Source organism: Ailuropoda melanoleuca, chromosome 11, assembly GCF_002007445.2.
Source record: "Ailuropoda melanoleuca isolate Jingjing chromosome 11, ASM200744v2, whole genome shotgun sequence".
Taxonomy (NCBI): domain Eukaryota; kingdom Metazoa; phylum Chordata; class Mammalia; order Carnivora; family Ursidae; genus Ailuropoda; species Ailuropoda melanoleuca.
In genome coordinates, this window is record NC_048228.1 from 6,868,900 (window position 1) to 6,880,370 (window position 11,471).

An 11,471-nucleotide genomic window follows, 5' to 3' on the forward strand; every position below is an offset into this window, starting at 1 on the left:
TCAGTCAGCACAATATGGAGACAGTATGGAAGAGCACAAGAATGAAAGGAGGGAGCCAGCAGCGGCAGCTGCCTGGTTCAGGGGAGAGCAGGTGCAGTGAGAACAGGACGATAGAGGACACTGCCGGATTCCCGGGACAACCCACAGGACTCGGCAATGGGAGGTGGGGGTGGAGGGAAGTCCAGGTTGACCCGTGGGCTTTTGACATGCACAGCTGGCTGGATGGAAGGGCGCTCCTGATCTAGGGAAACTAGGAGGGGGGAAGGGCAGAGCATGGGTTCTGTGAAATTCAGCTCTGAGCTTTTGCATTGCCCTGCCCCTGGGCGCCCTGCCTGCAGCCCTCCTCCCCTCACTGCATAGCCTCGGGCACCACTCAAAGGCCCCTGCTTTGAGAAGCCTCCCTTGTCTGGATATCCCCCGCCCCGTGACTCCCTCCCTGAGTGTCCTGTCGCTTCCATTCAGTCTTCGGAAGGTAACCCCCAGCGGGGCAGACACCTCGGGTCACAACGGAGGCTCACGAAATACTGTTGAATGAACGCACGAGATGTCCATGACGCAGTCTGCGTGCAGGTACTTCCAGGTCTCAGCTCCGAGGAAAGGTGACAGGAGAGACACACAGGGCCCCCTTGAAGTCAGGTGAGAGGGCCAGATGCTAGCTCACGGTACTGGAGCAGATGGGGATGAGCTTGGGGCGGACCAAGACCAGGTCCCCAGGGAGGCTTGAGGTCACACATATCCCACCTCCATGAGGGGGCAGGTGTTTGTCCTCCTAGGGTTTTCGGTGCTGGGGGGCCAGAGGACACAAGATTAAAGGAACAGTCACAAATAATGAACTACCACTGTCGGAACATCAGCAGAGGCCAGGCAGTAGCCAACCCCCCCCCAAAATCTGCCACCCCAGGAGGGGGGCACTGTTTGAGGTAAGGGGGGTGGGGTGGGGGCAGAAGGGGGCAGAAGGCTGGTCTGAGAGAAGGGGTCCTGATGGTTTGTAGCACTTCAGGGTGCAAAGGCCTGAGTGACACAAGCTTTGACCCCCCTGCCCTGAGCCGCACCTGCATGCCAGAGGGTCGGTGAGAGGTGTTTCAGGGCGGAAGCCCAGCTCCAGTCTCCTACTGGAAGTCACTGGGGAAACCGGTCTGACTGCCTGGATCTGTTCAGGAGAAGGTGCCTGTCACCCACATTCAGAGGCGAGGCACCTTGCTGACTGGGGTTCAGGGAAAGGGGTGATTCTCAGGAGGAGGAAGGGGAGACAAGCATTTGCGAATGTCCTGACCAGTCTAGCCACCGACCTGCTGTGACCTTAACAAAGAAAGGGATGTCAGGGTGCGCCTGGGTGGCTCAGCTGGTTAAGCGTCTGCCTTCGGCTCAGGGCATGATCCCGGGATTCTGGGATCGAGCCCCACACGGGCTCCCTGCTTCAGTGNATTAGTGTTTATCAAAATCATCTGGGCAATGTTTCAAAAATATACATTTCTAAGCCCAATAATGGTTCTGAGGTTGGGAAATCTATGGAGTTCTGTTGTTGCTTGTCCAAAAAATAGTATTTGAGAATCAATGGTTTATATTTCCATTTTCCACTCTTCCCCCATAGCAAGCTCTGCCAATATTCTTTGAAAATGTCACTAATTACCATGAAGTTGCCAAATCCAAAGGCCTCTTCTGAATCCTCATCTTAACATGCCACACTATAGCATTTGACCAAGACAGCCATCTTCTCATTCTTGAAACTGCTCTCACATGACAATTATTTTTCTTGTAATCTTCCTGATAGGCTCACTCCTTTTCTGACTCACTCTCAAAGCCCCTTTTCCAAGACCTCCCTTTCAAAAAAAAAAAAAAAATCTTTAAAAAAAAAAAAAAAAAAAAAGAGTCCCAAGGGCCAGAAGAGGCAATGCCTCTATTATACGTTGTTGGGTTGACAGAGACCAGTGCTGGGTGTGGCTTCCAGGGCTTTCTCTGCTGCGTGCAGGGCTGAGGGTGCAGGGGGAAATTTACTGGGGTCTTTTCATTGTTCCCATGGATTCTAAAGATGGGAAGAGTTTTCAGGTGGTGAATTTTTTTTTTTTTAAGATTTTTTTATTATTAGACAGAGATAGAGACAGCCAGCGAGAGAGGGAACACAAGCAGGGGGAGTGGGAGAGGAAGAAGCAGGCTCATAGCAGAGGAGCCTGACGNTGTGGGACTCGATCCCATAACGCCGGGATCACGCCCCGAGCTGAAGGCAGACGCTTAACCGCTGTGCCACCCAGGCGCCCCAGGTGGTGAATTTTTTTGAACTTAAAAGTTGTTCAATTTTTGGAGAACCAAAAAGATCCGAGTCCAAGATCTATGTGCAGAGAAACGTTTTCCGAGTTTGTTGTTTTCCTCTACTTAACTGAATCAGCTAGTCACTTACTTAGCTGGAATCCCACGTGGGAATCAATAAACTAACGCCTGGGGCCTCTCAGCCCAAATCAGGCAGCGCGGATCACAGGGGCGGCAGACAGGCTGCTGGGGCCCCTTGGCGCCTTTAACAGAAATAATTCCTGTAAATGAATTTAACACTTCCTTTTCACCACTACCGGAAATTTCCAGGTTAGTGCATCCAAACGCTGCACACTAGCACAAATCCACATGGCAGACCCCCACAAGCCCAGGACCTGTAGGGTGTTCCCTCCCAGCGAGGAGAGGCGGGGTTTCCCCTTCTCCACCTGCTGTGGCCGGAGGGAAGGAAGAGCAGGAAGAACGGAGCTACCCAGACATGCGTGTTTTCGATTTTACGGCAAAGACTAGTACAGAGCAGCTGTTGCTGGTCAGAGCATTTTGTGACCTTGAGTCCTCCCCACAGCTGCTGAGAGGTTTGCTGAGCTGGGATTCTGTCTAAAGATTTCATTTTCTTTTTGCCGAGACACTGACATTTGTCATGAACTTGCAGCTTCCAAACTCACTGTGGTCTGGCTTGAAGAACAGACTTCTCTATTTTGACTTTATAAATAGTAAAGGGGGGGGAGTTGAATTTAATACTTCATTTTTATTTGGCCCCTTCACTCAAACCTGCCAAACTACCAACTGCATTCCCTAATGACTTTACGAAAGGGCCGACGAAAGGGCCGATATCAGTATCCCCAAGTGACCCTGGTACAATGGAACAATCTAGAAAACGACCAAATTAGCAGGTCCCTTCTGCCTTTATGCTCAGTAAACAGCCGGCTTATGTTGCTTTTATTTATTTTTGTTTTTATTTTTATTTTATTTTTTTTAGAGAAAGTGAGTGCAAGGGTTGGGGCAGAGGGAAAGAAAGAACATCAAGCAGGCTCCAAGCTCAGCGTGGAGTCCAACATGGGGCTCGATCTTAAGACCCTGAGGTCATGGCCTGAGCTGAGATCAAGAGTCAGAGGCTCCACCGACTGAGCCCCCCAGGCGCCCCAAGTTGCTTTTATTTATTTATTTTTCAGATTTTATTTATTTGAGAGAGAGCGCACACGTGCATGAGCGAGGGTGGGGGAGAGGGAGAAGGGAGGCTGAGGACTCTGGGCTTGATCCCCTGAGACCATGACCTGAGCCAAAGTCCCATGCTTAACCGACTGAGCCACCAGGTGCCCCAAGTGTCTTTTAAACACATTTTGTAAACTTGCATTTTCCTCCACAAAGTCACTAACATGCATGCAGCTGGTATGCAGTTCCTAAATATTATACTATGTAAATTCAGAACCTTGTCATGGGGCTTTGCTAATAGTGTTACAGGTTCATTCTCTGAGACAGAGGGCCCCCAGCAACGATGTGAGATGGTGGCAAACAGGGAAAACAGACGTGGAGTGGACAGAAGCTCTGTTCTATTTTCTCTGTAAGTCTAAAACGATTCTAAACTAAACAAGTTATTTTTTAAAAATGACAGAATGTGGGGAACTGGTCATTTTATAATAACATTGCTTAATGGGATAGTCACTTGAATATTTTTCTTAGACATTCCCCCTAATAAATGTCTTCACCCTTGCACTTGGTTCCTAACTGATCGCCACTGTGTATGCATCACCAGCATCTAATTCCAGAACATTTTCATTACCCCGAAAAGAAACCCCATGCCCATTAGCAGTTGCTCACCATGCAGTCATTAGAGAAATGGAAATAAAAATTATAGTGAGACCTCACCTCCCACTCCCCGGGGACGGCCAGAAACAACAGACAGACAGCAGCAAGTGTGGACAAGGATTTGGAGGAACTGCAGCCCTCATGATTTCCGAACGCTAAGCACCAAGTTACCACGTGACCCCGCACCCCACTCCCGGCACAGACCCCACACAAAGATTCGCCCATGAAATTCCTAGCCGCTTTATTCACGATGCCAGACACAGAGCAGTTTCAGTGTCCATCACTGGGTGGATGCATAAGCAAAATTTGGGATACCCGCAGAACGGACCACTGCCTAGAAACAAGCACCAGGCGGCTCACACAGCAGCAGCATGGACGGGTCACCAATCAGCTATGTTAAGCCGAAGAAGCCAGACACAAACGAGTAGTACAATTCTAGAAAACACAAACTAATCTATAGTAATTAACCACCAGCAACAGAACAAACCCCCTCCCAGAGCTGCGGTCTGAGCTCAGCTCCCTGCCCCCAGTCAGTCCCTGAGGGCGGACCACACTCTCCCCTCCTCACCCCTGCTTGCAGCCCCCTCTGCCTCTTGCTGCTGTCTTCTTGCGCCCTCCTCCTTCCACACGTACCTGGGCCGGAGAGCCCCCCAAACCCAGTCCTGAGGTGGGACAGCCCCTCTCTCCCAGCGCTGGCTCCTCCCTGGGAGGGTGACTTCAGGGCTGGACACCCCCGTTTGCCATCCTCAGCTGAAGTTTGATGAACCGAAATTGGGCCTCTGTGCAAACTGGTTTTCTTTGTTCTCAATAAATACTGGGTTTTGTAATTAAAAAACAAAAAGCAAAAAACCCCAAAAAACGAAAAAACCAACAACAGGTGAGTAGTTACTGGGACTGGGGCAGAGGGAAGGATACATACAAAGGGGCCCAAGGATTCTTGAGGAGCAACGGGAATGTTCTTCAATCTGACTGAGGCCATGTTTCAAGGGTAAATGCATGTGTCAAAACTCAGCCAACAGGACACTCTAAATGGGTGCAGTTTGCACTGCATAAATTATAACTCCAACGGGTTTATTTTTTTTTAAAGACGTTTTTAAAAATTCTTTCATTGTCTCAGATGTGTGGCCCCCAACTTGATTAAGGGGATGTGGTGGCAGGCAGAATAAAATGGCCCCCAAAGATGTCTGCACCCTAATTCCTGGAACCCGTTGGATGGGGAGAGGTTGGGAGGTGCTTTGCTACTGGCTTTGAAGATAGAGGAAGGGCAGCAAACCAGGGGGCACGGGCGCCTCTAAAAGCTGGAACAGACCAGGCCGCGGATTCTCCCCTGGGGTCTCCAGAAGGAACGCAGCCCTGACCCCTTGACTGATCTTAGCCCGGTGAGACCCCCGTGGCACATCTAACCTGTGGAACTGTCACGTGATGCACGTGTGTGGTTACTTGTTACTGAAGCTGTGGGGGGCCACCCCGGAGACCTTGCTGGTGGCATGGACGCACGGGGAGCAGGCCAGACCTCCCTGCACTCGAGCTGGCTCTCTCTCTCTCACCGGCTGTGGAGCTGAGATCCAGAGTTCCTGTGATTTTGTCCTGCCACCCACACTGGCCCCCAGCCCAGAGCCAGCCCCTGCAGAGCAGGCACACACACACACACACACACACACACACACACACACACACACACACAAACACACGGGCCCTGCAGCTTCCCGCACCTGCCGGTGCCCTCCACACTCTCCTCCTCGGCCTGCATGTTCCAGGGGGGACGTTTCCCTGGCGCTGACTTCTCTTTCTCCTGAGGACTTTACGTTCCCACTGGCTGGGGCTCAGCTCAGCCTGCAAGCTCCCAGCCCACCGCATGGAAACATCCTTTCCCCAGAAACCCGGGTTGGTCATGAGATGGAGAAATTGGAAAGTAACCTGCCTGTCGGTTATGGGAAGACTGATGAAGTAAACGTGGCCCATCCCCCTCTGGTGAAGCATCAGGCAGCTGATGGCAGCAAGGAGAGAGAGCCCCGCGCGTGCTGACCTGCAAGCCGGCTCATCACCCAGTCTCTGCCCCAGGAGGAACCAGGATGAGGTCCGCTGGGCAAACCCCAGACCCAACCTCCTGTCCTCCAGTCTGCCGTCCGCCACTCACACTGCAGCCTTGGACGAGCCGCTGTTCCTCTTCTGCCTGTTGTTCCTTCAGCTGCGTAATGGGGACAAGGACAGTTCGCCTATATCCTGTGATCCCTTGCTCATCGCACTGAAAAGCAGATATGCACGCAAAGTGCCTGGGCCGTGGCATCAGGCGTCATTCTTCATAAATACAAAAGCAAATGCCAGTTGCAGAATAGCACGTTAGGACGCTGGCTTTTCATACATATTTAAAGGCCTGGACGTATTTGAGGAGTGTATTGAAGAAGCAGACCAGGGAGCAGAGCTGGCCGTGGGGACGTGAGGCCCATGCCCTGACAGAAACCCCCACGTAGAAGGGCCCAGGCTCCACTTACTGGTCTGTGGCACCATCTTGAAATTATTCATCATTTTTTAACCTGGAGCCTCACCTTTTCATTTTGCACCAGGCCCCACAATTATGTAGCCAGTGCTGGCAGGAATGGACTGCCACCCGACTGTGACCACAGCTATCCCTGGGAAACAGGACCGCGGCAGAGTGAACTCTGCAAGGATCTCCTGTAAGCTTCTGTGCCATGTCCGTGTTATAAGCACTCCAACTTTGGTAACTTATGTATGCACGTCCAGAACGCGAGAGGAAATGTTCAGGGAGAATCCAGCCACCCCGTGGAAAGAATGTGGGCTCAGGATGGGCAGAAGTGGGTGGAATCCTGCCTCTACCAGTGAGTTACTGGTCCACCCACCTTGGATAAATTAATTATTCTGCCAAGACTCTGTTTCCTCCTGGAAAAAAACAAAACAAAACAAAAAACCCAACACCTGGGAATTGCTTCCTACCTCTTAGAGCTGCTGTTAGCTGGAAAAGTCGAGTGTAAAGGTGCCTTGTTTGTAACACGGGGAGCAAACCACTGCTTATTACTTAGTGGTCATGACTGGGGAGGGGCAGAAGAGCGCTGGAGGACAGATTAGAGAGAAGACCCTGGGGTCAGAAGCCTTGACTAAAACGTGCCAAGTGACAAAGAGGGAGAATCTGGCTCAGATCAGCTTCAGCCAGAGAAGCCCTGGGTAGGGGGAGGTGAGGAGCCAGCCTGGTTGTGCCAGGATCGGAAGCCCCCCAGGCAAGACTTGGCTGGACCACTTGTCCCTGTGCCTCTCAGGGCCCAGGAAGGAGGCCTCCAGCTACCCAGCTCACTCCACTCCGCTTGGCCCAGATCCCAAAGACAGGGAGCCTGGGACGTGACCCCGTCGCTAGGGGACAGGTAACTGGGCTGGGTGTTCGGACCCAGCGCTGCTCTGTGGGTGAGGACAGGTGGGCAGGGGCAGCTGCCCAAGGGGCAGGAAGAGATGATGGAGGGGTGCAGGTGCACACCCACTCGCACCAAAGCCCAAAGTCCGGAGAAAAGCAGCCACGGGGATGGGTCTCGCTTTGGCTGCATGGCCACCAAACCTCAAGAGGCCTTCTGCAGCCCCGCAGTTCCACTCCTGGGGGGGTGCTAGGGGCTCCTGGGGACACTTTCCACACCCTCACTTCCCGCCCTCATTCTCAGCATCTCCTCCCTCTCCTCCGTCAGCCAATGAGCTTGCTTCTTACTGCACAGAACAAAACCACAAAACCCAGGAGAGAAGTCCACAGACTCGGCCGTTACAGCTACCAGCCTATGGATGAGCTTCCCTGCCCTTGCCCTACTGTCCACACAGCTCTCCAGGGCCTGCCCTTCCACCGGCATCCGATCCCCCTCCCTCCTACCCCTCAACCGCATCCAGTTCCCACCAGACTGCTCCTCTGTTATCAGGAGACACCTTTCTTTAGGGTGCATGACGTTCACTGAACTCTTTCTGTTTTTTGGAGGGTTTGAAATTTTCAAAATATCCAGTTGAGGGACCACTACCCTGTCTGCCTGCGCCCCTTCCTTCCCTGCCCTCCTTTACAATTCAGTCCAAAGCACACAGGGCAGGGCGCAGGGGGTGTGGCTGGGTAGGAAGAAGGGGACCAGCCAGCAGCTGCCCTGGATGGCCAGGTGGGGGTGTCGGACCCCAGGCCCAGTGAGGAGGCATCAGAGCCCGAGGGAGGAATGAGAAAGGAGGGGAAATCCTTGCTTGGGGTCAGTAGCCCAGAGAGTCAGGGAGGCAACCAGCAGCTGCCTGAGGTGGGGTGTGGAGCCCAAGCGGGGGTGGGGGTGAGGGGGGCGCCTGGTCTGGTGGCCCCCTACCCTGCTTTGTTCTCCCAAGTACCACCCACCTTGCAAGGTATTATGAATGCATTTGTGTCTTATTTCTGAATCATCTGCCCCGCCCTCCCAGTGTCCTGGAGGCAGGGACATTGGTCACCACAGTATCCCCAGGGCACAGGACCCTGTCTATTGGCATTTGACAGCATATGTTGAATGGGTGAAACTTAGAGCCCCACCCCTTGATGGTGGCACAGACCACGAGGCTTGGTGACACCTGCAGTGGTGGTGGGGAGGAGAGAGAAGTGAACCGTGAGGCGGGTTTCTGCTTTGGCCACGGGGTGAAGAGGGACCACTTTCACTGAGGCAGGAAGGAAGTGAAGGACCGGGCGAGGCTGGGCGGGAAGTTGGGCTGGGGTCACATTCCCTTGGAGGGGACGGCCAGATGCCCCAGTAGAGATGGCACAGGGCTGCAAGGGAGATGCTGGGGAGCTGGGAGGGCAGCCCTGCAGGGAGCCGCATTAGCCGGGGCCCAGGAGCCGAGAGAGGCTGGCGGTTGGGGAACAGGGTAGAGGCTGGGGCTGTGCTGCGAGCCCCAACTTCAGCCAGAACGCGGCTCTGGAATAGTCTGCCTCTTGCATGCAGGAACTGAGAAAGGAATAGGAAGCGTGGAGAAACAAGTATTTTCAGCAAATGAGCTTGCTGCCTCGATACCTGCCAGCAAACCAGCAGCGGCCCCAGCGCAACAACGCAAGGGTTTCCGCGCTCGCCGCCACCCCCGGAGGAAGCTGGGCAGGAAGGAAAGGGAATTCCGTGGGCACCGGATCATTAGCTTGGCAGAGTCCCGCCCGGCACACCTTAGCCACACGCGCGGCGCGGCAGGGAGCGCGTGCGTGCTGAGCGCGGCTAAGCGCGGCTGGGACAGTGCTGGCGTTGACCCCCGCCGCCACCAGGTGGCGCCCGTGCTTCCCGGCAGCCCAACAGGAGGCCCCGAGGTCGGCGCCCCGTGAGAGCAGGGGGCTGGCCAGCCGGGAGGAGCCGCCCCGGGCTCCACCTCTGCGTCTTCGTCCGGTGCAGCCTCGCACCCCATCCTGTCCTCCTGCGGGGGCGGGGGCAGCCCAGGGGTGGTGTGTGGATGGTGCGGGGGTGGGGCGGTGGGGGTGTGGCGAGCATCCAAAGCTGGCCTCCAGACCAAGCCTCCGACACACTTAGCTTTAAATCCCTGTTCAGCCACTTAATACTGCCTAAACGTAGGCAGGCGGCCTCACTTCCCTCACCTGCAAAGTGGGCGCATAACCCTGACCTCACAGGAGTGTTGTAAAGGTTACATTAGACGGTGATGATAATACACATATATTGAGCTCTTATCTTACGAAGGGTCGGACATCGTTCTAACCACCTGGCATAGAACAACTCATTTCATTTTATTTTTTAATTCATTTTAATTAATTTATTTTAAGTAAGCTCCACACCCAATGTGGGGCTTGAACTCATGACTCTGACTGAAATCGAGAGTCACAGGCTCCGACTGAGCCAGCCAAGCGCCCCTAAAACATCTCATTTTAATAGCTCCCTTTTATGTGGGGTGGCTGGGGGCAGAGGCTGGGTCTTCTCTGCAAAGAAAAGGAGACATCCCGCTGGCCCTGGGGTGCTGCTCAGTACCGAGGGGGGACTGCTACCCCAAGAGGGCAGAAAGAGACAGGAACACTTCTCACGCTGAAGGCCCAGAGCCTCTCTTGTTTCCAGTCCTGCAGCCCAGCGATCCTGCCTACAGAGCCCACCCACGACTCAGAGAGCAGCAGAGGGACCAGTGAGGCAGACCAGGCCTCCTGTCCGGGCCGTACCTGGCTTCTGTGGTAGTCTGACAGCCCCCAGGCTTCTGGGAAAGGCACCCCTGTCGTGGCTGGTGAGTGAAGGCCACAGCACGACACACTGTGGTTTCAACCTCAGAGACTGGGGTGGGGGGGAACAGTGCCTTGTCTAGGGGTGGCCAGGTTTGGTGGGCCTGGGAAACTCCACTTGAGAGTTCTGTGGAACGTGGGAGGATGCCCAGAGGTAGCTGGAGGTAAGGAGGCGATGGTCAGGAAGTAGGTGTGGGTGGCAAAGGGTGCCAGATCTCAGGGCAAGGCCTGGGAGAAACGAGGGCCGGAAGGGCGATCTCCTGTCTCAAGGCCTCAGATCTGTGGAAGCTGGGGCCAGGAAAGGCTTGGGGTGGAACTCTGTCAGGGGAGTCCCCAGACGTCCTGGTTTGCCTGCTGTGGTTGGTCCTGGCATGGTGAGCTGGGTGAACTGGGAGTCACGTCCTGGGGCCGGGAGAGCTAGGGTCCAAGTGCGGTTGGGTGGGATGGCCTTCAGCGGGTTCTCTCCCCACCTTGTCACCTCACTCTTGTCTGGAGACCCAGAGCCAGCCTCCCCTTTCCTCCCTGGACTCTCATTCCGATGTCGCCTGTCAGGCCCGAAGCGATAGGATTGGGACTACCCTGAGTCCTAGGCCTGGAAGGGAAAGAGGGTTCTGGACTCCCCTGAACTTCTGAGTCCTTTGGGCTGTCAGCCAACTGAGGTTATCAGTACTTGATTTTATTGGGGGTTGATGCCCACCCCCCCCATGACAGTTGGCTGACTTCCCCTCCAGGGCACCCCCACCCCCTCTCTAACAAAGGGACCAGGGCCCTTGGGCCTTCCAGCTCACACATTGCAGGAAACCGAATCTCAAGGGATGAGCCCTCAGAAACCTTTCTTACCACCAGCTTGGATGTGCTGAGACGAAGGAGCCAGCAACACTACTCCCCTGTCTGCCCTCCCCCCACCCTCTGTCCGCTCACAGGCCCAGAACAAAAACACGCCACAAATAGAAATCAAAGTCTGAGAAAGAATCAAGGAGCCATGACCCGGCCGTGGGAAAGGCTGTGTGGCCTTGGCCGAGTCACTTAACCTCTCTGAGTCTATTTGCTCGTCTGTAAACTAGGCTGGCTGTATTAACCTTGGGGAGCTGCTGTGAACAGGTGAGAGAAGACGTACAAAGCAGAACACAGATGTAACGTTTGGTCCATAAATAAGGCCCCTAAAAATACAGCCGAAGGGTCTTTACTGGACTCTCCCATCCGCACCCCCCCCCCCCCC

General features: G+C 54.3%; 1 long non-coding RNA gene across 1 annotated transcript in view; it reads right to left on the reverse strand.

Annotated features, from left to right (window-relative positions):
* Nucleotides 1-566: 566 nt before the first annotated feature.
* LOC117804351 overlaps nucleotides 567-11,471 on the reverse strand; it is a 23,829-nt gene continuing 12,924 nt past the window's right edge. Inside the window, exon 6 of the long non-coding RNA XR_004628691.1 lies at nucleotides 567-784. This is a non-coding gene — a long non-coding RNA (uncharacterized LOC117804351). The remainder of the gene's footprint in view (nucleotides 785-11,471) is intronic.